The 27739-nt window shown below is 38.0% G+C and overlaps 1 long non-coding RNA gene across 2 annotated transcripts in view; it reads left to right on the top strand.

The window, feature by feature from the left end:
- LOC132324723 (uncharacterized) overlaps positions 1-4298 on the top strand; it is a 168562-nt gene extending 164264 nt beyond the window's left edge. Inside the window, exons 16-17 of one of the 2 annotated variants that reach the window (XR_009485713.1) lie at positions 1926-2033; positions 3399-4298. This is a non-coding gene — a long non-coding RNA (uncharacterized LOC132324723). The remainder of the gene's footprint in view (positions 1-1925; positions 2034-3398) is intronic. The other variant, XR_009485714.1, reaches the window with a different exon arrangement.
- Positions 4299-27739: the final 23441 nt, after the last annotated feature.

Raw genomic sequence — 27739 nt, 5'->3', positions numbered from 1 at the left:
ACTTAGTTCTTGGGGAACACCAGCCACTTAGTTTCTTCCCATGCTCAACAATTAATTCCTTCTAGCAGACCTTTCAAAAGCCTTTCTTTACATTACAATTCTTCCATTGCTTGGTAAGAGCTTACGTCACATCACAAGACCAAAAAGCACAGTGTGGCTTAGTGTAACTTGACCCTGATCTGGCATTTCTTTGTGATGTGTCATGGCAGAAATGTAAAGAAAACAACATTGTCCCTTTCCTATTAGTTTGGGCAGCAGTGGCCACTACAGGTTGCCTTTACCTTCTGCCTGGAATATGTATGTGGTTTATAAGACTAACAAGGATTCTGTGCTGGAAGTAGGAGAAATCACGTTTAATGAGCTTTACATACATTTTGGAGAGCTGAATGTCAGCTCAGCAGCAAGTGTGCTCTGAGTTAGTGCTGCTGGGGTGGTTGCAGAGAAGCTGGCACTTGCAATTCCTGTGACTTAAGAGCAAAAAGTGATGAAGGATGCTATGATAGAGTACTGTTTTGTAATGTCTGAAGATTTTATTTTTTGGCCTATTTAATTTCAAGTTCTTTCAAATAAGTATTTTCCAAAATGGATTTGAGACAGCTAGAAAAGGCTGAAATTTCCCTTAAAATGGGATGAGTAAGAAATTCTAGAGCATCCTCGGCCTCGTAATAAATTTCCTTCTTATGCTGAGCCTTGTACTAAGCTAGAGTGGCAAATAGGACCTGTTACAGCCTAGACCCAGGCCTGATCACATTACAAGGAATAATATCTGTATTAGTTTCTATGCAGGGAATTATAATCCTGAGTCCCATTGCAGAGTGCGCTGACCTATTGTTGCTTACTGTGGGTAGTCTGTCTTTTATGTCCTCAGAGCTACAGCCTGTTTGCATTGAAATATCACACTCTCAAGAGCCTTGCTGCTCCCCCTGAAAGGATGACAAGTGCTTCTTGTTTTTGAAAGAAGACTTATAACTTTATTACCTTGGGGATGGTGAGCATGCAGCCCTGATTTAAAAGGCTTATGTGATAGTAGGAATTAAGGACAGTTTGCAGGTAGAGGATTCTAGGGGGGCCTCAAGTGCTCAACTTCCAGTCCTGCTACAAACCTGTTGAGTGACCCTGAGCAACTCCCCACTGCTGCAGCTCCATTTTCCCTTTGATTTTTTAATTTGTTTAAGCTTTTCTGTAGCACCTTGTGGTATAAGTCCTGATCTCATCTTGGTTGTTAGATACTGGTGCAGTTTGAAAGGAGTACAAAAGTGGAGATTCTGAGTTTCCATACTTCTGCAGGGATGAAATATTCTCATACTGTATAGGGTTAGCAGTTCTCCAGACAAAATACTTTTGCAGAAGAGATTATGCTCTCTATCACAGTCTTGTCTTCCCTTCCATACTTTCTCAGTAAGTTCAGCTGGATCAAAGTACCCAAGTCAGATCCCAGCTTGCAATAGAATTATTAATTGAAATGTCTTCCTTCCACTGATGATTTTTTTTCTCTGTGGTGAAAAAGGTGAGACTTTGTGAGTGTGATATATTGAAAAAGACATTGGAATGAATGGGCTGTTGCAATTTTGAATCTAATGTCTAACAAAAACTAAGTGCTTTATTTTTTAGATATTTTCTCTATAAAAGGGGGGAAAAAAGAAATCACAGCGAAACCTAAGAAACCACAGAGCTCCCTGCCCCCCATCCCCACTCCTTTATACATATATGTATAAAATGATTGAAAATAAAAAAAAATTTCAAGAGCATCTGCAAGATGTCTTGTGAGTACAGTGTATATGAAAAAGAGGTACTTCTAATTTAATTTACAGGATTTCAATTTTACTTCATTCATTTAAGAATGTTTTCCTCAAAATTTTGCTTCAATTAATTATGTCACTAAGTGTAAGAGGCATCTCAAATATTTGAAATGTTTTCTTCTGTAGGCAAGGTTATGCGGGTCTGGCTTTTGACCTTGGAGAAAGCAGGCACCTTGTGGCTAAACTTACTTAACAGGATGTTCAGTGAACATTAGAGATCTGCTTTAACAAGAGGTGAGTGGTACCCCAGAAGTGATATTTCTGTCAGTTCATTGGAAAGGCAGAATGTGTGGTTAGTCCAGATTTGGACAGTACCTCTGCAGATGGCTGTGTTTGATCAGCTGTATTGATCAAAATACTTGTACAGGAACTTTAGAAAATAAATGCAAGAGATGTGTGCAAAGTTAAATGGAGGTTTGGTTCAAAGGCCCATTAGTATCTAGTCACTCTCTAATATCTCTGAAAATGCCCTAATCTTCCTTAAGTCAGTCAAAGTAGAAATGTAGATTTGTTAATGTTATTTTCTACCTAATTTCTTCTTGTGGGCCCTTGTCTCCCTTATGCACAGAGCCCTGTTCCTGCTTAACTCTCTTGTGAGAGTTTGTGTTGGGCACGTGCACGTCTACATGTGTGCAGGACTGCCTAAAACCTCCTCAGGACTGGGCACAGAATTCATTTTTTATGCTCCATGGATAGGGAAAGGAAGAAGGGTTAGAGGTCAGGCCAGAACAGGAGGGGGTCTGGTGGCAAGTAGGAAGGGAAAGAGTTTCCCTTTCTGTTCTCAAGTGTAAGTAAAAGGTGCAGCCTCATTGCCTCCTCCGTGCCAGCACCAGCCCTTCAACCTCTCTCTCTGAGTCTGATGTGCATGTCCCTGGGCTCTCTGAGTGTGGCCATACAGGTACTTCTGGCCTCTGTAACCCTTGGGATTAGTAAGGATATTATACCTTTTTTTTCCTTTTTATATTGAATGATTTTGACATTGAGGTTTTTTTTCTGTATCAGAAGATGTAATATTAAAAATTAGGCTGTCCACTGAGACGCCTGCGATGATGACCATAAACACACATGTCCAAATCCTGACAAGGCTAATGAGGCTGTGCAATTCTGCACTGGCTGTATATTACTCAGGGTTACCTGCTCCTTAAAGAATCCTCAGTTGCCCTTTTTGACTGCAGAATTCCCAGGGTCTCCCAGATTGCCTGCAGTGGAATCTACTGAAAAGTAGCAACCATTTACATTGTTCTGGTTTTCAGTTTTCAAGCTGTACTGAAATCTTTTCTGAGTGACTGTGCTATAAAGCCCTATGATCTATTTTAGCCATGTTACCAGAGGCAATTTTTAAAAAAACTGCACTGCCAACCATGAAAGTCCTTCTTGAGTTACATTACGAGTATCAACAGCATATGAATGTGCACCTTTCAGTTAACATTACTAGAACTAATATGTAAATAAACAGTAGGTTGCAATATTCTTAATGGTCTTAGAATATCTTTCAGTTATTAAATGTAGGGCAGAAGGCTAGTTACGATTATTGAATAGTACCTTTTTAGGAAACCTGCCCCCCAGTTAGATGTAAAATGCTTTTTCTATATTTTTTAGATGTTAAAGAATGAGGGTGGCAAGAGTAGGATGAAGAACTTCGGGCTGTGCCCTTCCCTGCACAGCTTGAACTCTCCTTGTATTTATCTGAAGCAGATGTTCCAGGCAGGATACACGTTGCAGCCAGAGGTGAGGAGGGAGGTGTGCAGGACTTGAATACATTTCACTACAGCTCCCACATCCTGTTTACACATAGCTGCTGGCCTGAGAACAACGTAGGGAATAAAAAAAGGAAGGTGGAGGGGGGTGTGATAGGAAGGAATGGCTGATGGGAGCCGTGATACCAGCGCCACTGCCGGGTGTGTGTGTTGAGAGTGCCGGAGATTTGTGGTTCTCTTTGCCTCGGCCTTTGCCAGCAACATTTTCTCCATGACTTTGGCAGGCATTGATAGACATGCTGTCTTCAGTCATAGGGGAGAGAAAAGGAAGAGGGGGAGCAATTTGTTGGAAAAAAAGAAAAAAAGGCAGCTCACCTGCAGAGAAACTATACTTACTCTCATATTCAGCAATGCTGCTCAGACTCTAAAAAAACACAGCTGGAATCACTGAACCAACTTTTCTGTCTCATTAAAATCTTGGACTGATTTTTAATAGTAGAAAGGCACTTATTGAATCACTGGTGGGCAATGAGAAATACTAAGAAAGCTAAGGCCCATTTAAGCAGTCAGCCTGCTGAAGGATGGATTTTGTTCAGGCTGGATACTTATTGGCAATTTGATTTCTACACACATAGAGCAGAGAAGGGCCCTCTTTTCTGTGCACTGGAAATGCACTTTCATTTTATGTTTCCCTTTCAACTCATTGCACCTATTCCAAATCATCCACACAAATTCCTGTCTAATGGTAGGGAGAGAATGAAGATGTGTACATATACTCTCTGGGGTTTTGGTTGTTGTTTTTTTTTTTTTTTTTGGTTGGTTGGGGTGTTTTTGTTTGGTTGGTTTTTTAAATTTTTTTTTGAGTAGGGATCACTAAGGTACCAGCTTTTCATAGCCAAAGATTCATAACACTGCTAATGACAAAATTCTCAGGAGGCAAAATGGAAGGAGCAGTTTTTCTAGGTTGTTTTCCAGGAGGTTCATAATATGGTCTGAGAACGCCATGTATCTGTTAGGTGTCCCTGTAATGTCACAGTTTGCAGAGACTGACTTTCTATCTACATGGTCATGCACACATATAGATGGGGTATTTTGAAGAACATGTACTTTTCTATGCTTGTGTGTTATACATTTAAACATTAAACATCACAGATCAGCTGATGTTCCAATACAAACCAACATACAGTGCAAAGCAATATAAAAGAGGCTCAACATTTACAAAAATATGAAAATCTATATTTTAATAGGTTATTATAATCTATTTATATAATCTCCTACCAATTAGAATGCTTAATACTAAAATCACAGCATAAAAGTTTTTGTTCTCTCAGTCCAGAACATATTAACTTTACTACTATCTTTTAATATTTTTAAGAAAGAAACCATCTTAGTGCTCAGGACTCCTCATTTTTATACATCATGTTCCAGCAGGAGATGGAAACTTCTAAAGCATGTGCTAAGCTACATTTCCCCAGATGCCTTGCTTTTCTTTACCCTATTATATTTGGATTATTTTTTTATCCAAGAAACTGCCATGGTATTAGGTTTTGATTTTCTTATTTCAAATCATCTAAAAGACCAGAAATTTGGGATCAAATTGAAAGATAGAAAAAAATTTAAATTCTGATTATTCTCAAGCCCTTTCTCTAAGCTTCAATCTATTTAGTGCTTGAAACTCAATCTTCAGATAAGGAACGCCAGTCGATCTCTTTGTTGCTTCCCATTTGTTTTTGTACAACACAGCCTATCGAGTTCCCTTTTCCATGAAATAGCTGTAACAAAAAGAGATGAATTAAGATCTTACTGTACTATTACTTGTAATCCCAGCTCACATTTACACAGCTTTGTAATTGCTATGTTTTTTAAAAGCTTTTCAAGCTGTATATGAAAATGGTATTACATCAGTGCTAAAAAAGCATCCATCTTAGGGTCATGCAGAGGCTGCATGGAAAGTGTTTAATTTTGTGTTGCAGAAAGGGTTAGAATAGTGTGAAGCACTGTAATTGGAAATACAGACAGACACTGTTTGAAGAAGAAGGCCATTTTATCTGTCTCAATATTTTCCATTTCCCTATATTTTTTAATATTTCATTAGGGAATCTGGTCTTTTGCACCAGTTTTGTGGAGGTGTCTTCTGCCTTCCAACAGGAAACTTATTAAAGTAAATGAAAATTAAAAAGCCATGAAGGGAAAAGTGTTACTGTAGTTACTGGTAGGCAAACAGCAATATGCCATTTTCTGGCTTAAACCTTTGGCCTCCAGTCTGAGCATGTGCTTGCAGCCTTGGGAGTTCCTGTTGCCACTTGGAAAGATTCTCAGGATGGTGCCTGCCACTAAGACCTTGGGAATCAAAGGTGAGTAGCAAATGGAGATGAACCTTGTATTAATGGTATAATGCTAAGAGACCATGTCATAGCACAGGTCTGAGTTTTAAACCAGGCTCCACTTCTATTCCTCTTTTACTGGCATTTCCAAACAGGGTAGAGGTCACTTAATACAACAGAGCCAAAGACATGACAGGCAGCACTCTACTAGTAAGAAAAGAAACTCAGCTACTCAGCATGAATATTGGATATGGACATTTTCTAATTGTGTCCAGCAACTGAATATCCAAAGCAATACTCCTTATTTGGAAAAAAATAATGAATTAAAGCAAGATTAGAATATAGCATGTGTGGTCTGCATACAAAAATTATTTTTCTATAATTTGCTCATGATAAATAGAGAAGATAATGATGGCAAGATACCAATATTTCTTGCTTTTTCCCACTTCTGCATTGCATGCCCAGAGGTCCTAGTTTACAAAGTAGAAGTGGAAAGAATTTCAGAATTGGCTTCTAACAATTGCTGTTACCATTTTTATCCTTATCTATTTATACTTTAATTATGCACAGTGGTCAGGAGTGGTACCTGACTGTGCTGACAGTTTTATGATATATGAGATGACACACTTTTTGTTCCAAGAACTCTGTTGTCCCGTGGCTAGAATAGGCACTTAAAAGTTTAAATCATCACTCTATCTTTTTAATTTTGTGAAAGATTTTCTGATCCTCAGTAAACTCTGTTGTGTTTTGAATGATAGTAAAGAACCCTAATATTCGTATCTATATATATAAGAATACATTTTTAATTTGTGTATTAATTATCTTACTTCACCTGTGAATTGTCAAAACAGTCTCCTGACCTGTTGGATTGAGTCCAGAAGAGGGCCAAGAAGATGCTCAGAGGGCTGGAGCACCTCTCCTATGAAGACAGGCTGAGAGAGTTGGTGTTGCTCAGCCTGGAGAAGTGAAGGCTTTGGGGAGCCCTTGGAGAACCTTCCACTACCCAAGGCGGTCCAGCTCAGTAGAGGGGAAGGGGCTTTTCACAAGGGCATCAAGTGACAGGACAAGAGGTAATGGCTTCAAACTGAAAGAGTGTAGATTGACACTAGGCTGTGAGGGTGGTGAGGCCCTGGCACAGGTTGCCCAGAGAAGCTGTGGATGCCCCATCCCTGGAAATCCTTGAGACCAGGTTGGATGAGGCCTTGTGCACCCTGCTCTTGTGGAAGGTGTCCCTGCCCATGGAAGAGGGGGTTTGAATAAGGTGATCTGCAAGGTCCCTTCCAACCCAAACCACTCTGTGGTTCTGACTCCTTGCCATTGGCACCTATTTTGTGGGTAGGCTGAGGAATTATTTTGTTCTTTCTTCAGTCACTGAGATGATGAGGCTGAACAGAGAAAGTCATCACTTTGGTGGAGGTTTAGTTACAAATTATGCAGGAAACTTTAAAAGCATTTGGCATTCATACCAGTCTGCTGTAATACTGAATAATAATACTATTCATTCTCATGAAGAGGACAAATGCTTCAATAATGCTTAATGTTCAGTTTACAGTCATTATTCTGGAATGGGAATAACTCAGAAATGAATCTATTATGAATCTACTGTGTCTGATGACAGTTTTAATTCCATTAATAGTGAACTTGGCCATGGTGAGAATTTCTTTTTCTTACTTCTTTTTCTGCAGTCATATCTATAGCCAGTGCACTTGACTCAATTTAAGTTATGAGCAATGCATTATTCATGTTGCTAACGCTGCTCCGGAACTTCACTTGCAGACTTAATTTCATGGTTGGTGATTTCGTTGTGAGAACAGTAAGGACAAATGGAAAAAAGAATACTTTCAGTTTGTTTGGATTTGAAGAGCATTGTAAAATATAAAGCAGTGAAACTTGGCAAACCCAGAGCTACAAGTAGAAGATTACAAGCTCCTTCATTGCCTGCAAAGTTTTCGTGTTTGATCACCTTGTGATTTTAGTGCAGAAAAGACAGGTTATACTGTCAAACTAAAGAGATGCCACTAAATTATTGTTAATTTTAATGAGTGCTCAGTATTTGCACTTCATAAAACCCATAAAATTCATAAAATAGAGGGTATGATCTCAAAAGATCATATATTAATACCCCATCTTCTGTCCTTCAATTCCAAACCTCAGTCCCAAGTGTAAAATAACTAAATTTAGCTGACCACTAATTTTTAATAATGAAACTTTTGATCTAACTACCAGGAGCTGTCTTCTCTTCTTGCCTGATAAGATAAGCACAGCCCTTGAAAAATTTTAAGGTAAAACTTTTAGTAGAGCAAACTGTACTCACTGTGTCAAGTCTTGCACACAAACCCACTATTAGCCATCCAAAACCAACTACAGGTATCTACCTGACAATGAAGTAAATGCATACATTTTAAATGCACAGTTAAATGTAAAGCTGAGAATATAGACCAGTTAGATACAGTTATGGCAGGATAATGACATTTTATAAATCTATTTTAATAGGTTATTTTTAGAAAGCTGCAATAATTATAATGCATCGATACATTTTTAACAATGCTGGTCTTAGTTTAAAACATGGAAAAAAATTCATAACTAATGACACTGGATTGTGTAGCTATTTAATTAAGAGAGAAAAAGCTGTCAACGGCCCTTGTGGAGTTTGTATGGTTGGGAGGAGGAAATAATAAAAAAGCATCTGCAGTAGGAAACTGATATATCATGAAGAGGTCTGGTTTACATTTATGATTTAAAAGAGATCTTTTCTGTGTCACATCAAACTATCAAATGGGAATTTATTTTCGGGACTGTAGAGATTAGGTTTATTTAAAAACCATCTGCTAATTGGGGAATTGTATAGGAAGGTATCAGCCTCCTCTTGCATGATTTGCATTGTGGTTTTCCAGTTCTTTCCTCAGCACATTTCAGAATATCTCAAATAACCCACGTTCAGAGGGTCCTCAGCTGCATTAGCCTTTGACGCACGTCTTTAGAATGTGTTAATTCCCCGTTCTGAGGTCTAACATCCATATCTACCTATTTGTATGTGTATCCATATCTAATCTATTTTTTTTAGCTTTCCTTATCTGCCATACTCAGTTTTACAGATAAGATGACACAATAGGGTGATATGTACAGGGCAGACCTTAGGAGTGAGGGAAAAAGGGAAAAGAAGGCCCATCTCCAGGCTGTGTACACAAATACCCACTGCCAAAGGAAAAGGCAGGAGGAACTAGAGCTCTGCTCTTGGTCACCAAACTGCATCACCCCTGGGGTTAGTTACTGTGGTGGAACAGCTCATGTGGCTGAGAGGTTGTTGTGGAGGGATACACAACATTCAGAACAAAGAGAATTGTGTTACAGTCTGTCTCCATAGGATGAGGGAGTAGATGAAGCCTTGTTTAAACAACTCAGGCAGTCTCTGTACCCAGGCCCTAGTTCTTTTGGGGGACTTTCTCTTCTCTGTTATCTGCTGGAAGGGCAACAGCATAGATGGTCAGGTATTATACTAAAGAGGGATGCCACATAGCTGCACCTGCTATTCACTTAACAAGACAGGACTAGTTGGTTTGTAATGGTTGGTTCGTTGGTTTGTAATGGTTGGTTGGTTGGTAACTAGTTGGTTTTGTTGCCTTCGTTATAATCACCATGAAAGGAGTTCAAGATCCTGAGGAAGGAGAACAGATTTAAGGTTATTCTGGAAAATGGTAGATGGGACACAATGAAAGGGAGCATCAAAGAAGAAAGGAGCTCAGAACAAGTTTGCAGATCCTTAATGACAATATCCTCCAAGTACAGGAATGGTCCCTCCCCATACACAGAAAAGCAAGGACATGGACATCAGCTTGTCCAAGCAGAAAACTCATGAAGGAGCTACAGTGCAAAAAGGAGACAAATCTCAAACAGAAAAAAAGAGTAGTCCTTACCATTATACCATAATAAAAGGCTGAACAAGGAAAATGTTCATAAGATGGGTGAAAAAAAGGGTTAATTAATCAGGTTGTGAAGGAAGTGGACCAAGCAGCCTTTAATCTGATGATGAATGCATGGGTCTGCCCTGACCTGTTTAGCATCTTTACCAAGGCCTTGCCAGAGGGGATGGAGTCTGTGGTCACTGAATTTGCAAATGACACCAGACTGAGCAGACCTAGGGCAGAGCTGCTATCCAGAAAGACTGAGACAAATGGAGGAATGAGCCAACAGGAACCTTCCAAAACTCAGAAAAGAAAAATGCCTAGTCCTGCGTGTGGAAACAAATGAGCTCCTTCAGCAGTACATTGACTGGCTGGCTGAGGAGCATCTCTGCAGGACTTGAGGGGCATCAAAGGAGACAAATAATGTTCTGAGCTGCATCACCAGGAACACAGACAGTAGATCAAGGAAAGGGAAAGAAGTCCTTTACTTGGCATTGTGAGCCTTCATCTAAGTACTGAGTGCAATATGGAAAAGATGAAATCTCTGTTCTTGGAGGTTTTGAATTCCTGTCTGAGTAAAGCACCAAATAACATGAACTGATCTTAAAGCTGAGCCTCTTTCTGAGTAGAAGCTTGGACTAGGGACCTCCTGAGGTCCTTTGCAGCTTAATTATCCTCTAGTTCTATGATTAAGAGGGAGAGAAAAACAAGAGTTGGAAAGACAAAGGAGCGGGTTCAGATCAGGAGAAATATGCCCTCATTTCATGATTCTGTCTCTTAACCTCTGCATCCTAAAAGAAAAAGTGTAGGAGGTTTTTTCTTCCCAGCAAGGTCAACACACAAGACAATCTCCTTGCAAAATAGCTACCAACCTGAAAGACCTCAGTAATGGTGAAGCACAGGGAAGTTCTGCCACAATCCCCACACTACCAGAAGAGAAAGGGGGAGATTTCCACCCAAGGAAAGTGTGAACAGTCATTTGGAAAATATTTTTTGTCAGAAATGTGCATATCAACACCTTGACGACGCTAAATCTGTCTTTCCTATAAAGAAAATTTGAAAGATTCCAAAAAGCAATTTATTTTTAACATACTGTTTGTTTTGATCTTCAGGCTGTCCCTGGGATTATACTGTGTAACAGTTTTCTCTTAGTTTGTCTCTTTCAGTTTTGCCGAATCACTAACATGAACCCAGAGGCATCTGGCACAATTCTACCAAATATAGCCTACTGATGGGGTGGGAGAAAGAGATGCAGCCTGTTATTATATCTTAGACATTCAGGAGACAAATTTTCATGTTTATTTAGCCCTTGAAAGTAAACAGTGAGAGGAATGAATAAGTGACATCTCAATTTTTTACAGAGGTAAATTTCACCTAAGATTAGCAGCTCTGCTGCTACCTCAGCCATATATCAGAGAATGAATTACTTCCTGTTTAAAAATGTATTTTCTTGAGCCTAGGTTCAAGGATATAAAATGAAATAGAAAAAGAATATCAGAAGGTAATGCTTGGCCAGCCATTTGATGTTATGAACAATATAGTTGCTTGTAAGTCAGCTGGGTATTTATAGCGATTTCCCCAGTGAGAAGGGCTATTGATAAATGCTACTATTAAAACCTTACAATAACTGTAATAATATCTTTCATTTTTAGTAGTGTCTTTGATCCTAAAGGGGCAGCTCGTTTACTGCCTGTTTTCCAATTAAGAAGGGCATTCATGTTTTATGGCCTTCATCCTATTCATCCTGGTTACTGGAGAAGGAATTTACCTGTAGCTCTGGAAAACCTAAAACTATTTTCCATTTCTATATTCCCTCTTCACTGCAGGGTCTCTGCAGGCTCTCCACACAGAGTGCTGTAGGCTGACTCTGTTTGTCTCCTGTCATTGATATGATATGACATGGTATTATGTCTCCTAATGTTTGCATTATGTTAGATCCTTTTATATTAAGATCTCCAGACAAGTAATCATATTCCATTGTACTCTATGCTGTGTAGAGATTTATCAGAAAAGGCAGTCCACAGCCCTGAGAGTCTGCAGTCTAAACCAGACAGGGCAAAATGAAACAGACATTTGATCCAGTGAGGGCCTCAGACATGGGAGTAGACTGTAAACAATTTACCAAATTTATTTGGGAAGACTGTGGAAGAATAGGGAATAAACAATTTCTGGGCTTAATTCTGCTTTCACACACAATTAATTTGGAAAACTTCAGTTCTATACTTGGGTCATAAACAAGAGAAAATAAGCATTGGGCTAGACTCCTCAAATGTCAGGATCATCTGAAGTTTATAAATGTTTAGTTTTAGGGAAGATTATTCTTGATTATAGCAATCAATTTTGTAAAATAACTTTGGTAATCCAAAGATTTTTGCTCTGAGCTGAATCTTCTCTCTAGATAGTATTTTCTTTCCAGGCTACTTTTTTATGTATTCTATCTAGAATATATAATATTTGAGAATAACTCTTCAAATTAAGTAAAAGGTATTTTTTTACCTTTTTTAGGTAGTTCAGTAAGATTTTTGAAAATTATGATCAAGGACTTGCACAGCCTTCTGCAGACCATGTCAAGCTTTATTGCATCCCTCACACAGGGGAGAAACTGCTTGTGGAAATGTCTCAGCTTCCTCTCCTGCGGCACCAGGGAGACGTGGTAGGTTACAGGGGGACGGAAACAGGGACACCCCTTTAGACTTCACCCCAAGAAAAGCCTCCAAGATTTTCTTGAAATCAGCCTTATAACCCTCAAAACCTGAAATGAGGCAAAAATATTTCTGCCATAGGCTGGGATCAGATCCCTATGTAGATTAAATGGCCAGCAGCTTGACTGCACACCCAGATATAGCCTCCTGTAGGCTTCTCCTTAGAAATCATTTAGACAGACTTGGACTTTCTGCAGCATTCTGGTGTTGGGCTGGTAGAAGAATATGAAAAGGAAGAGACTTACACTGAAACAAACAGTTTTTTGATCAATTTCACTTTTTACTGAGTTTCTGATACTGAATTTCAACATATATATCATTATTAATTCAAAACTCTTCCCAGTGGTGCATGGCAAGGTAAGACAGCTTTCAGTTGTATTCAGAAAAAAAAAAGTTTATGTTGACCATTTTTTTTTTTTTTTTCTATTATCTTGGCCTTTCAGATACCCAGTTATACCTTCTGAAATATTCATAATAAATATGTGCATGTCTATATGTATATATTGACACTCTAGTGGACTTTCTTTTAATACTTGCCCCATCCAAATGAAAACAACCTTAAGCCTCAAGAATTCTTTAATTCTTTAAAAGTGGAGGGATTTATAAATCCACAGTTGGAACAAGAATTGAAAACCTTGAAAGACAGATTATGTTTCCAAAACATGAGGACAAGTATGACCTTCATGTAAAACTATGTGTTTTAGCCTATGGGTAAAAGTGGTACATGAGGGGATTATTTATGTTTAGGTGTGTAAATAAATAGTAAGCCTTTGGACACCCTACTTATATTTCCATCAGAGCCTGCCAGCAGTCTTTTATTTCTATTATGGTTTCAGGATGTTAAGACCACAGGAACAGAGCTAAATTAGATGCTGAAAATGCAGAAGTGTCTGTAGCACCTCTCACCTTCACATCTAAGAGGTCTGATTTGAAAATGTGCTTGGCTTAAGTATAATGATAGTTCCATGACTGACTCCAGTTAGTTCCTTCAGACCAAAGCACTGCTCTATGTGAATGAGTCCTTGGTATTTTATCTATCTGATCATGAGATGACTTTAATCCTGTACTGATCATGACAAAAGATTGAAAATACTTCTAGGGAAATTGGCTGCATTTGTACAAATACTTTTCTTTGTTTTATTTGGCTGCAGAAGGAGTAGAACTGTGTTGGTTGTACAATGATACATTTGGTAGATTTTGTAGAGGTGAAATAATTCTGAAATAATTGAAGGTGAGATGTAAAGAAAATAAATAATCAGAAAGCAATGTTCTTTAAACATTTTATTTGTCCAAAGCCCTTCATTTTCTGAAGTATTGTTCCATTACTTCAAAAATGGAATGACAACAAAAATCTCAGGTTATTAAATCCTCTGAAATAACCATAACCAATCATAGGCCATCATTACTTTAGTATCTCCTGTGACTGATATTCTTTTATACATGGAATAAATAAACCTAGTCTGATATATATGTATATATTATCTTTGTGCTTTGCCTGGAAGCTGCCTGCATAGTAGAAAGTGCTGTTCTTTTGGCAGGAGCTTCAATCCTGTGCTATATCCTGCGCAGTACTTGTAGTTGAAGTTTAGGCAGAATGCCATAAAAATTCCACCTTTATCTTCTATGCAGTTATATGTGACAACAAACAAGCACTCAGATGCTTTGGTTTCCATCCTTTTGCATGATACTCCACTAATTCATCCAGAAATTAGGAGTTTTGTGCTTTCTTCAAATGAGGAATGCTTGAACCCGTATCTGTCATGTTAGTGAAGTGCTCGGGCCATGAGGTATTTTGGTTAACTTGTTCTCCACCCTTTCTCTTGAAGTGCATCCAAAAACTCTACCTTCATGGGCCAGAAGGAGTATGGCCAAGAAGAAACCTGACTCTAGCTTCAGGTTCAGACATTTGGTTAGAAAAGGAAGAAAACCAGGAATGCCAGACACTCCTCCCTAATATGTATGCATATTATATAACTGTTAAAAGAGCCTCGGGAGCAGAGTAAAGGAACATAATGTCTGTTATTATTAAACAACCTTCTGAGAAGATGGCTAAATATGTATTGTCTTTGTCTGCTTGTAGTAGCCCTGAGAAATACAGATTCAGCAAATCTCCATCTGTGTTTTCTCAAGTCTATGGGTAAAATTATTGCAGTGTTCATTGCTCTCCTCTTTCTTTTTAAATTAGCACTTGATTCCTGTTTAAGGGCTTCTGAACATATTCCCATGCACTTCATTGCACGGCAGATCATCACCTTGCAGCTATTGCATGTTTCTACAGCAGCTCTCTTGGGCTTTTTATTAAGGAAATGCAAGAACATTCATGTTTTATTCTGCCAACACCAAATATGATGGAATGCCAAAGGTTAAAATGAGAGGTAGGAGAAACAGTTGTGCAAGAATTTTGTAGTTATCAGAGAGCTCTCAGGTATTCGCTGGGATAGAAGTGCTGCATACTGTTCAAACAAGAAATTAAATATAATCTTTACACTGAAAGAAAGACATCCTTAATAAACAAAAAAGATTAAAAATTAATTATGAAATCAAGGTACAGAAGATGGCCTGCCTCAGGTAAAAACTGCCCAAAACAACAGATTTTGAGTCAGCAAGACACTCCCATACTTCTGGCACTGAACTCAGTGCTCACCATCACATGCATATCATATTTCTGCACCTGGATATATCTTCTGTATGAGATACTAAAATTCCTGAAAGCTCTGCATAGACTGAGTCTATCATTTCATGCAGTTAGGCAGGCTATTAATGTTGTGCCTTGAGAACAGTGCTTCATAGCCCTCAGTGCTTCAAAGCCCATTGATGTGCCTTTTCCAGCAAGAAACACAAACACTATTTAACCTAAAAAATCTGAGAGTATAAACATAAAAATTACTGAAAATTCCTGTTCATGGGAGAATTGAGTGGTTGGTGGTAAACAAAGTAACTGATGGTTTCAATTTCTGGCATCCTTAGATCTTTAGAATGGACCTTCATAGGGATTATATGCATATATTTAGAATATATACTATATATACACACATACATATATAGATGTGTGTATATATTATATGCATGTGTATTTACACATTGACACATTCTCTTCTTCATAACTGAAGAATATTCCCACTGAATAGCTTAGAATTTGGCTTTGTTTGAGAATAACATTCTGTATGGAAGAAGTTAAATCCTGTCTGAAGTACAGAATATCTTGGACCTCCTTCAGCTTTACTGTATAAGCAATTAATAATTCAAGATTCAGAAAATAGAAACAAAGAAGAGGAAGCTCACCAAACATGGATTTTCTTGAGAAACACAGAGGAAAAATCTCCCTGATGTATTCCTAACATTGAAAGATGATGGAAATTATTGACCTTTCAGTGGTCAGGACTGTGGTTAGACTATATTGTATATGATATGATCTCTTAGTGGGACATCTTTTTGAGGGTCAGCTGCTCAAAGAAAAGGTTAATGTTTGCTGTCATGTACAAAGGAGCTCTGCAAAACTTCAGCCAACTGGAAACCCTTGTCAGTTGGAAGTTTAATTAGATTAATTGGGCTTAATTATGTATAGTACTTAATAACAGTTTAGCAGAGGCTAACTAATATGCTTTAAATCTGTATTCTCAAAATTATTCTCAGCCTCAAGTATTCTGTGCTATATGTGTATTTGAGTAGTCTCAGTTTCAATAGAATGTATTAATATTACTACAGTTTCTGTAGCATATATTAATATTACTACATTATGCCCAAACTGTCTCCTCTAGCATGTGAAATATGATGTGTCAGCAGTTTATTTCAGCTTTTGAACCAAAATGAATAGTTACTATAGCAGTTGTTACATCAAAGCTTGTTTGACATAGTCTCAGAACAATTATAGATGAGATTTTAAACAATTTTGTCACCTGTGTAGTAAGATCAGGGGAGGACATATTCCTGAAAACTTGAAAACTAGAGCCTTCCTGCTGACATATGGTTTGGAACTGAATTCTGGAAAGACAAAATTTTCTGTGTTCCTCTCAAATAGTGCTGAGAAAAAAAATCAGACATAAAGAAAGATTCAAAGGCATTTGAGACATATAATTAACTTTTCTAAGCTGTTCATTACAGCTATGTGAAAATACAGTTCTTCTCAATTCCACAGCACATGTATGAGCTCTTCCTAGAAGATTGCTACATATAGATGCACGATTTTGAATCAACTGAGTGCAAACAAATGTACTGCAACCATTTGACATGCTCTTTATTTTGCTCTGCACCTTTGACTGGTGTCAGTTTTCTCTCTAGATGATGCTTAGGTAGAACTTACTGGAAAAAACTTCTGCATTTTGCCAAAAGATAGTTTAGGACCAGAATCTTTACTAACACATGAATAAACTAATTGCCTGCTTTATCAAACTAGCGAGGGGATCTAGACCATAACATAAAATATAGTGTTGTACTCCTGTCAGAAGCTTTTGCACTTTTTGTCTTCACTTTTCCCATGATTCTTAAATCTACGTTTTGCTGGTAGAAACCTGGCATTAGCAACTTTAAATTTATACAGACAACTATTCACAAAGGAAGCTCTGCTACACGTGTGGAGTGAAGCTCCGCTACATGCCTGGCAGAGCTTTCTGTCAAGCATTTCTAAGGATTTTGGCACAAGTGGAGGCTAGGGAGGGAGATGAGGCTCTAAATTGAACTTCTGAGATGTACTTAAGGCCATCAAGGAGTTGAAGGACACTGTGGGACAAAAGAAGGCTTTGCAGTTTTCACAGAGCTGAGGGGCATTCGTTCAATCCAAGCACTGTCAGAAACTCACATCTTCAACTGTTTTTATTTCAAAAATGTATTCAATTGACATAAAGTGAGAAGGCCTTTTCCATTTTCTTTTACTTCCATTTAAAATTAAATGAAAATTTGCTTGTTCTCTGGAAAAATGCATGATAATATAAATAAAATGCAGCAGAAAGAACACAAGAAGTGAAAGTATCAAGCTCTCATGAGTAGATGAAATCCTTGTTTTCTAACCCTTTCAAGTTCTTATTTGGTTGATTCATTCCTGTTCCTTGAAAGATTCCTTAAACATGACTATGAAACAGATCAATGTATTCAGGTCACAGGAAATAACAGAAAGAAAAAGATTGAATGTGATTTCCTGACCGAAAGAGCTATTTCTCTGCCACCCCTCCCTAGATATCTTGCCTTCAGCCCATCCTAATTCAATTAGGAATAGTACTAGAAATGTCTCAAGTTACTGCAATTGCTGCAGCAAAAGGGGAGGAAGATGATAAGAAAGTACATACCTCTGACCTGTGTGGGACTGCTCCAAAATAACTCAATTACATGTTATAAAAATAACTGTTACCTATACTACTCTGCAGTGGTGATAGCTACGTGGGAATAGATGCCATCATTTATAAAGTGCCTTTGACCTATTCACCTGGACCCAGATCAGTAATCCATCTGGCCTGGGACAATTTCTAACACTCCCAATCTGTCAACAGTTCCAAACAGCTGCCATTTCCAAAATAAAGCCAGCCTTTCAGACAAATGTCATCTCCTTTCCCTCAAGATGTGGCATTACTCTTCTCTGCTCCTCCTCTCATAAATTTCACTGATGTGATAGGAGATCAGTAACTGGTCCTTGAAAAGGTGACTGAAGAAGTGGCAGATCCAGTAGCTGATAAACCATCTTAACCTGAAATGATAAAAGATTATTCACACTCATGCTCTGGGACTTGTGATTCTAAAGAAATATGGGTTTCATTTCTACCTGAAGAAAAAATAGAGTGAAACATTATACTGAAAAGGGCAAAAAGGGTACATAAAAATCTACTTTAGAAATTTTTTACTGGATATTTTTGTTTTCATGTTTATGAAAATTCTGTGGGATAACATTCTATCTTTATTATAACACTGCTGCCAGTGGAACTTAAATTAAATTTATATGTGAGGAGAAGTGATGACAGGGGACTGTTTGAATGAGGAAGGGACAAGACACTCCATTGGTCCTTTTTGCTCTAAATTCCCATACACAAAATTTCCATAATTTTTAACACAGCCAGCAGTCTTTGGGAGTTCTGTTTGTAAACCAAGATCATCCATAGGTGTGGTGTAAAAGGAGACTGTGTGAAGGTGGACTTCCTTCACAGAGCAGATTTATATGTATGAAACACTGCTTCCATCTGGTTGAGCTTCTCCAGTACATTTGCCTTGAAGTGGGAGAGAGCTCTTGAAGCTTTTAAAATGTTATAATTAGCTTTAGTACAGCTCTCTGCTGTCACTGCCAAACTGTTTTTCCATGTGGAACTGGCGAGTTCAAATCCTTCTGTGTCATGGTCCCCCTGTGCAACTCAGGTGTGCGTCACAATGTCCACAGCAATGATGGGCATCTTATGTTTTTATATCTGCCTATAACATGCAGTTGCAGAGGATAAATATATGTATATTCAGTAGAGGAGCTTAAACTCCTATAAAGACTCTATAGCAAAAAAATAAAAATTAGATTTTTTTCACTAAGCACATTGTCTGGCATTTTCAGCTTGAAGTAAACTTGTTAACCAGTTACAGAGAGACAAAGTAGCACTGCTAAGAATAGTGTTTAAGTTATGATAAAAAGTATTAAAATTATTTTCTCTGCATTCCTGAGAAACATTGTGCTGGTAACCAAGTGGTGGTTGGAAGTGTGGTTTGACTTGTATTTATTTTTCTGTTACTTGAATCATAATGAGTTCCCAATGAGTGCCAGTGATATTTTTGCATAGCACAAGAAACACAGCTAGTTACAAAGGCAAATGCAGCAATAGCTTGTTAACTACCATGAACTTAATCAGGTGCATTTATGTGGTGGATTTTGCATCTGTGTCTCACAAGGCATCCTGCATGGAACTCTTGTTGGAGCCAATTCTACCTGCTTCTTCAATTAATTCAGAAGAATCTGCAAGTACTCAGCACCACTGGGCCAGTTTAATAACAGCATAAGCCTACAGCCTTTGGAAGTGAAAAAATGTCTTTAAAAAGGGAATTATATAGAACTGGCCATTTATGATGCAAATCAATAACATTGATGATAAAGACCCTGTAGGACTCAATGGAAAATAGAGAAGTTTTGAACAGTCCTACAGAATTCAAAAGATAAGGCTGTGTTTGCTGGATGGCATGCAGGAACCTTTGAAAAGAAACTATGCAAAACATATTTTATGTCAAGTCCCCAAATACTTTATACAACTTTGATGGGGACTGTACTTGGTTTTAATATAAGTAGGACAGTTTAATTAATTTTATCAGGTGTTTTAATGCCCAGGAGATTCTATCTAGTGTCTTTTTTTTTCTTCAATAAACTTTCCACTAAAGCAAACAACAAAGACTTCAAGACTTCCTTGGAAAAAATCTTTTCTCTTAAAGAGAAATTGGTGATATCATTTATTCCTCATCAAGTCCTTTTCTAACTTGTGAAGTTTTTTAATAGAAGTAAAATCCATACAATGCAGTTATTTTGTAAGTATGCGCTTTATATCATTGTATTCATCTAACTAGCTGTGGATTAGAAAACATGAGGGTGTTTCATAATTTCTCTGAGCGCTAGTGAGTGGAATTTTTCCATTAAAAATCCTATTTTAATGTATGAAAAACAAGAATTCATTATCCATCAGGTACTTTAGTCCTGAGATGTTCCAGTTTCAGAAAGGTTTTATTTATGCTTAAAGCTTTGGCAACTGGATAATCTGTCACTGAGTGGGAAATACATCAATTTATATGGAAGAGTGAAACCAGAAATACTGAAATTTTGTTACTGATTCTTTATACAACCTCTATGACTAAATAAAGCCTTTTGATAGAATCCTTTGATGTTCAATTTGATACTGGATCAGCCGCAGGAGAAACAGGCAAATTTCTTCTGGCTAAAGTATCCCAGGGCTTCAAAAATATGGAAGCTAATATTGTTGCTTATGTGATGTGATAAAGGGGGTAGGAGTTGGTTTTTTTCATCTGCACTGAAATTTCATAAGCAGTGATGGTTGTTTAAAATTTGAAAAGAGATTTATGTCCAAGTGTTCAGTGACACATACAGTCACATATGTGACTGAATTTTGAGAATTCATCAGCACCCAAGGATACCCCTGATACTCTATTCTAGTTTTAATTGCAGAGCTGAGACTATGGGGGTTCCTAAGGAACTGGCCACTGGGATTTCTGATGGGTAATAATCCTACATTCCCCCTGCCCCCAAAAAAGGAAGGGTGTAAAATGCGTAAACAGAAAGGCACGGCAGGAGTAGCCCAAATGGTCTGCAAGAAGGATTAGGGTCAAAATGAAAATTAGATTACCTTGGAAGCTTTGTAGGTGACAAGAATAAAGAGCTGAAAAAAACCCAGTAATCTGACACAATTTTTACACCTCTCTAAAAATATAAGCACAGTCACTGTGGATTCATGGTGAAAATTTCATAATACCACAAAACTAAGACCGCCTACCTGGCCACCCATTTTAACCTCCGGATAGAACTGGTGTGTGATTGATAGACACTAACTATGGAAATATTTCACAGGGGGAAGAGAAGTAAGGTTTTCCATGGGCCTTATTGTTTTCACAAAGTACATTGGCTCTGTAAATAGTTCTGGTTAAAGTAAAAGCAGAGGATGCTCTGCAGCTCTTTGTCCTTGTGCTGTAACCTGGGAGGCTGCTGGCTGAGCTCACAGTGCTCCCAAGTATGGCACACACAGAAAAATCTCAAGGTGCACAGGACCTCAGGTACACAGTCCCCATGTGAGGAAAGGCTTCCCAGGGGCAAGGCAGCTCGTTGAGCTCCCCACTCACACTTCAGCCTCTGGAGCTGAGACTGTACTTTGGAACACAGCCTGGACAAAAGCAGTTTGGGTTTTGGTGATGCTGCCCATAGGCAGGTTAAGGGGATGCCAGCACCTTGGAAGTCAGCAAACCCAAATTTACAGTGAGCCAGAGCCATTATCTGGAAGATTTTGACACGGGGCCCCTTTTACTTGAAGCATGGATAGGATTATGAAGAGGACATGTTAATGTTTGCTAACCACAACAGAACTGCCTTGTTTGGCAAAGTGATGATACTGTAAAAATTCTTTGGGGTCTTTATGGAAAATAGGTCCTTGTTTTAATTCTGTTCTATGATTAATTACTGCTTAATTGCTTAATGCTTTTTTTAAAAACATCCTCAGGAGATACCCACTCACTATTTTGTGCAGTTTATAAACCAGAGTTTATTTTCTGTTAGCACAGCAGTACCTCAATGCCGTGTGAGAACTCAAGGCTTTATTCATTAGTGGTGCAAACAGAAAACCTATTTAGAATTTACCATGGCTCACATTGTCTAATCTTTTTTTCCTTAGTGTTAGATCTACTGAAACATCTGTAAGTCTGCCCTGCTAAATAAAAGCGTCTGACTTTTAGAATGAAAGCAGCTCTTGTAGATTCTGTGTTCACAACATGTCATATGGCACAACTTGGTCAGGATATTTGTGAAGTTAAATAGTGTTTAGAGAAGTTCCAAAACAAAAATCAATCCAAGAAAAAAATTCCAAATAGAAGATTTCTGGTTTGCAAAATGTTGAAGTGTTGTTAGCACTGTTTCTTTTTGATTAAGGCTGATCCATAAAAACTAGCTTTGTCTGTACAGCTGTAACAAAGGGCTTCGATTTAATTCTCTTTTTCAGATGAAATAATTACTTTTGTACAGACATGGAAGCATGGTGTTGCCTTATTTAAAGAACAACCAGTCCAGTTTGGGAAGGATGAATGTTTCTGTGGTAACTTGTAGGTGAAAAAGGGCTCACACCCCAGTCCCCTTGTCCATGGAGGAAAATTCCCTGAGCACTGGATTACACACTGAAATACCTCTAGTTCCAAGCAGGCTACTTGAACATGTAACTACAACCTTGTTCCAGGTGTGCCACATGTCAGCACAGGCTTTAGAAAGCCAAATATCTTCAGAGAGAGTACTTTGATCTTTCTACTGCTCAAGTACAACACCAAGCTAAACTAAAAGCAAACATCCCAGTTTAGCATGCTAAATCTGCTTGGGAATGTGGTGTTCCCTGAGAGCAGATGTACAGTTTTCATCTTCTGTCCTTCTCTCCTAATTTTACTTTTTTAATTTTTTTTTTAACCTGAATGTTTTATGATTTAATTTTTTAAGCGACAAGCTCCCAAACAAGCTTCTGATTAACCTCTTGTATAAGAGAAACTATTTGTGTCCAAATTCCCCAGTCAGACCACAGCTCACACAGACTTCTTGTCTCTCCTCTAGTGGGGATCTTGGGAGTTTCCATTTGTCTGAGGAAGGGTTGTTTATCACACATATGACTCTGGTTCTGCTTCACCTGAGTCTCATGACTGTTTTTAGGCTGTAAGGATCAAGATCTCATTTTTCCTTAAAATGGAAAAGCAAATTTCTCGATTCTGTGATTGCAGAAAAATTTTGAAAGTGTGAAATGCTCCTCTAAAAGGCAGAATCCAGAAGTCAAATAAAATATTTCCCTCCTCTCTTTCATGTTTTTACATTTTTCAGTCAGTTTCTTCCTTTGGTGTTGTTTTTTTTTTTTTTTTTTTCAGAGGAGGTGGAGGCACAAGAATTAACTCACACTTATAGTAATTTATTTTTTATTTTTGGAGGATTAAGCTGATCTCATTAAAACTGAATTGGCAACTAGTCTCCAAACAGCACCAGCTACCTACTCCTTCAGTAAATCAAAGCAATTAAAGCAATTTAAGATCTGTGTGCCATGATCTCTCTGAACCAAAGACACATCCCAGGGAACTCTTTCCTTGTAGTGTTTATGGCAGTCCTAAAAAAAAGGTTGGGATAAGACCCTAAGAGGAGACACAGCCTGACTGACAGTCTGGGTAGCTTTCAGGGGATCAGAGGAATTTGCAGTGCATGTGTCAAACCAAATATTTGCCTCTCATTATTCTGAGAGGAGTGCAGAAGGCTTCTTTTTTCTCCCTCATAAGTGTCCTGCAGCCTGAAGGTAAGGGTTCAATGCTGGACAACCAAGGCTTTTCTTGTTTAATTTTTAGTTCCTTGCTGGTATAATTTTGGATGTGAGTAATTGTTTTTCCCCCTCTTTTATTTTTTTTTCTTTCTTGCATCAGTGGAAACAAAATATCAGAAGTATGGGAATATTGGAGCAAGTGGAAAGAGTGAAAACAACTGTTTTCCTGGAATATAATATTATGCCATGGGGGTCAGAGGCAGATGAAGCTAAACAATGACAGAAGAGAGTGCCTTTAAACATTTTTTCTTGTTCCATTTTGAGCCATAAACTATTCAAAGCTACTAATCTTACCATAAAAAATAATTATTTTTCTTCTGGACACCTAGATTAAGATTTAAGCTACTGGTGAATGACTAGCTTCCTTTTATTCTTTCTATTTCTTTTTTTAATTTTTGTGCTGTCAGTATATTTAGTGCCAATTTTAGTATGGCTCGTGTTGCTCAAGAGTGGTTGCAACAGACTTTGTGTTTTGTACACCCAAGAAATGACTGCTTGTAGCTATCAGGAACAATGTGAAGGACTGAGAAGGGAACTTGCTGGTCTGTATTTAACCATACTATTTTGAAAAACATGTTTCAAGAAACAATAATTTATACAGTTTACTAAGAACAAAAAATTCTACAATTAAAAAGACTTCAAATAAAAGAAGTCTGTCTCAGAGAACCCACTGGAAATTTTCGAGTTCACCCAAGAAAAATCACTTTAAAGTTATTAAAAATGCCAGATTCTTGAATTTCAAGTTTAAGATATTTCTTTATCAAAAGGCTTTTGGTTTTTTTTAAACAAGGTTCCATTTTTTAAGTCACAGATTTGTTTGCTGAAGAGAAGAATTGCTTATAAGTATCACAAAGAAGGTATATTTTTTGAATGGAGGAAAAAGGCAGGAATAGATCTAAAATGAAGATCCACTAGTTTAGTTTTGTGTAAAATGTTAGCTTTAAGAATTACTTCTGATTAACTGCAAGGACTAATAAAATAAGTAGGCCTTCTCACACATTTCAAGTTAAATGTATGATCAAGTATTCTGCTGGATTTGACAGGCTGTGCTCTTCAGTAGATAGAGAAAAGCATTTTTAACTTTTTTTTTTTTTTTTTGTACAACATAGTGATCTGAAGCGTTTCACAAATACATTTATGCTTTATCTTATTGTTAATGCAAAACTCCTGAATATTGACCAGGTAAAATGTTTGGGGTTTTTTTTTTTTTTTTTTTTTTTTTTTTTTTGATTGGTTTTTTTGGGTTTGTTTCTCTTTTTCCTTTGGAGTGAGGAAGATGGAGGAAACAGTTTTTCATTTAGAAATCTTCATTTGTAATTCTCACATACAAAAATGCAGTACTTGAAGATTTAGCACTTTGGATGACAGGAACTTTTTGTCTAATTTTGTCAGACATGAAATGATATTTTCCAGACTATTTGATTCCTACAATTGTTTAGGCAACCCAAAATGGCTTTCATGCTTCAATTTTACAGAGCAGTCAGGAAATTTGTTGCTTTCCTTTGTCCAACATTCCTCTGTATCTGGAAAATCTGCTTTGGAATATTAGGAACTTGATGCTATTTAACAGTGTTAATAATTTAACATTCTTTGATCTTTTTCAGGTAGTTCAAACCTTGAGAACACACAGTTTTTCAGTCTTACAGATAAACTTCAGTTGACTCACCTTCTCCAACTTCAGCATGGCATTGAAATAAATGTTGCACAAAAGCATTGTATTTAAAGCATTTTATTTCATGTGTGTTGCCCCTCTACCAGTGCAGTGAAGGAGGCAATTGGTGCTGCCCTGAGCTGCTGAGTAGTGACCAAATTTAACAGTAACAACTTTTTCTCTCAGAACTTGAGCCCATGAACAACAGTACTGAATTCACATGATGCTTTTTGCAGACAATGGTTTTTTCCTTTCAGGCTATGTACGCCTGGCAAGTTACCCCAGTTGCCAGCCCATGAAAGCCACAGTCAAGCTCTGACAGAGCAGGTGTTTTATTTTGGCTGAGAAGAGCAAATTTCCAGCTGGACAACAGCCTGTAGCCCTTTACATAGGCTTGAAGATGTCACATAACAATGTAAAAACCAAAAAAATGTTACCAAAACTTTGTCTTGGTACCCACAAGTTACAGCAGCTCCTTTTATTGTCTCTAGTACTCTATGGACTGAGACAAGAACACATGGGGTAACTCCCCTCAGATTTTTGAGATCTGAATTAGTTACCTATGATGAAAATGGTTCTTGCAAAAATACTCTCACATGTGTTGTCACACGGCAGAATCTTTGCTGACCAAAGATTTGCTGACCACAGAATCTTTGCTGTCCTGTGTGTAACATGACAGGCACCACCAGGCCACCTAAACTGAAATCCAGTGATCTTGACCTTCTCCATCACACAAATCAGCCACTCTAGAAATTCCTTTCCTTTCTACTTCTGCATTAGATTCGTGTCTTTTATTTTATATAGGGCTTGGTACAACATGCTAAACCCTTCAATACTGCTTTATCTCTACTCAGTCTCCTGTGGTTTGTGAGACCTCTTCAGCCCTTTCCATCTTTTCCACACACTTTGTGCCATTTACTTTGTGTAAGCTACTAGTCTTATTTTTTTTTTACACTTATAAAGCTGCCAATTCTGTCTCATTCCTCTTTCCATAAACCTGCATCTGCTGATCCTTACTGGTCTCAGGAGAGCATCCTTCTCCCAGAAATTCTTCTTTTTCCCTAAAAAAAGGGACCTAAAACCAGAAGAGATTCTTTGAGAACTTCCCTTTCCTCTCTACCCAGTGGTGGGGCTGGGGCATACTTCCCCTCTGCACTAAGGGGAACTGACTGTGTACTTCTCCTTCCAGCCTTCCCCTCTTCCTGGTGCACTGGGTGCCTGCTCTAATGCCAGAAGATATGTGGTAGAAAGGTTAAACAGTAGTTAGCAATGTGATGCAATTACTGGGATGTTATAGGCCATATGGAGATTACAGCTAAGGTCCATCTGTCTTCACTATGCTTCTTCAGTGCCCTGTTTAAAAAAAAAAAATAAAATAAATGCTCTGTCTCCTACTGGTACACAGATGTCATTATTTTCATCCATTATCATTTTGCTGAGAATGTTTCCTTGGCCTGTTCCTCAAAATACACTTTTTTTTGGTGACATTCCCATCAAACCACAAGAGAACCACTGAAGAGGGTCAGAAAGAAGGAAACTTCTCCAGCCCCACCATGAGGCCCTGACAAAATCCAGAAACTGGAGAGAGAAATCAGAGGAATGAAGGCACTGATTGCCAGCTCCAAACCCTCAGTTCACCTGCTTGCCACTCGGTGCTTGTACAAGTGGTTTTTCCATCTCTAGCCTATATGCAATCTAACTCAATAGCAGGCTCTTTGCTGCAGGAACCTCATTTACAGCTGGGATTTGAAAGCCAGTAATTCTGTAAAACCACTTTCTTGCTGAGGGGGACCTGAAACAAAGCCTGTGATTTTTATAGAAGCCTGAATATGTATCTTCTGGAAACCATACTCTAAGAATCCATAGTTTTTACTCTCCCTGTCACTTGGGCAAGCTTCTGGACAGGTTGTGGACTGTCTTTCAGGAGAATTTTTAAAACATAGTTGAAACAAAGACTTGAACTAGGAATGTTCTGGACATAAACAATTCCACTGGTAGTGTTCACAGCAAGGCTTCTGTCTTTTTCTCTAAGAGTATTGCAAGAACTCCCTCACAAATCCTTTCCTCAATTTCTTTACTGTTTTTCACATTTTACAGAATGTCTCGAAATCATAAATATTTCATAAGTAACAATTCAAAAACTAGACAACATCATTACAGGAGGCTAGAAGGAGTTTTGGAAATAATCACTCACAAATCTGATGCTAATCATGTGCAGTAACAAATGAAGATCTGAGAAGAAAACAAAGTGATGGATGAGAGTCTAATAACAGATACAAACAAAAATGGTTAAAGAGTAACAGCAAACCAAAAAAAAAAAAAACCCAACCCCTCCTGTTCCCCCTCAAGAAAGAGGAAGCAGAGCTAAAACAATCTCTATTCAAAATTCTGTTCCACAACAAGCCTCAGTGGAGCCTTTGGGACTGTGGTCCCCATATTTCAGTCAGTTATGTGTTTCATGAAAAATTTAGAACTGAAGATTCATGGAGTTCTTGAGTGGTTTTAGCACACTGGCTTTTGTTCTTGTGTTTGTGCTTTTGCCCAGCACCTCAGCAGTTGGATCATCCCTTTGGGACTTGAAAAACCTGGGGTTTTTTCCTCCCTTTGTCCAACAGAATTCTGGCTTAAAAATCTCTCTCCAAAGATTCTGGAGGGTGCCTTGGG

The sequence above is a fragment of the Haemorhous mexicanus genome, chromosome 3, assembly GCF_027477595.1.
Source record: "Haemorhous mexicanus isolate bHaeMex1 chromosome 3, bHaeMex1.pri, whole genome shotgun sequence".
NCBI lineage: Eukaryota > Metazoa > Chordata > Aves > Passeriformes > Fringillidae > Haemorhous > Haemorhous mexicanus.
This window is presented reverse-complemented; position numbering and strand designations above follow the sequence as displayed.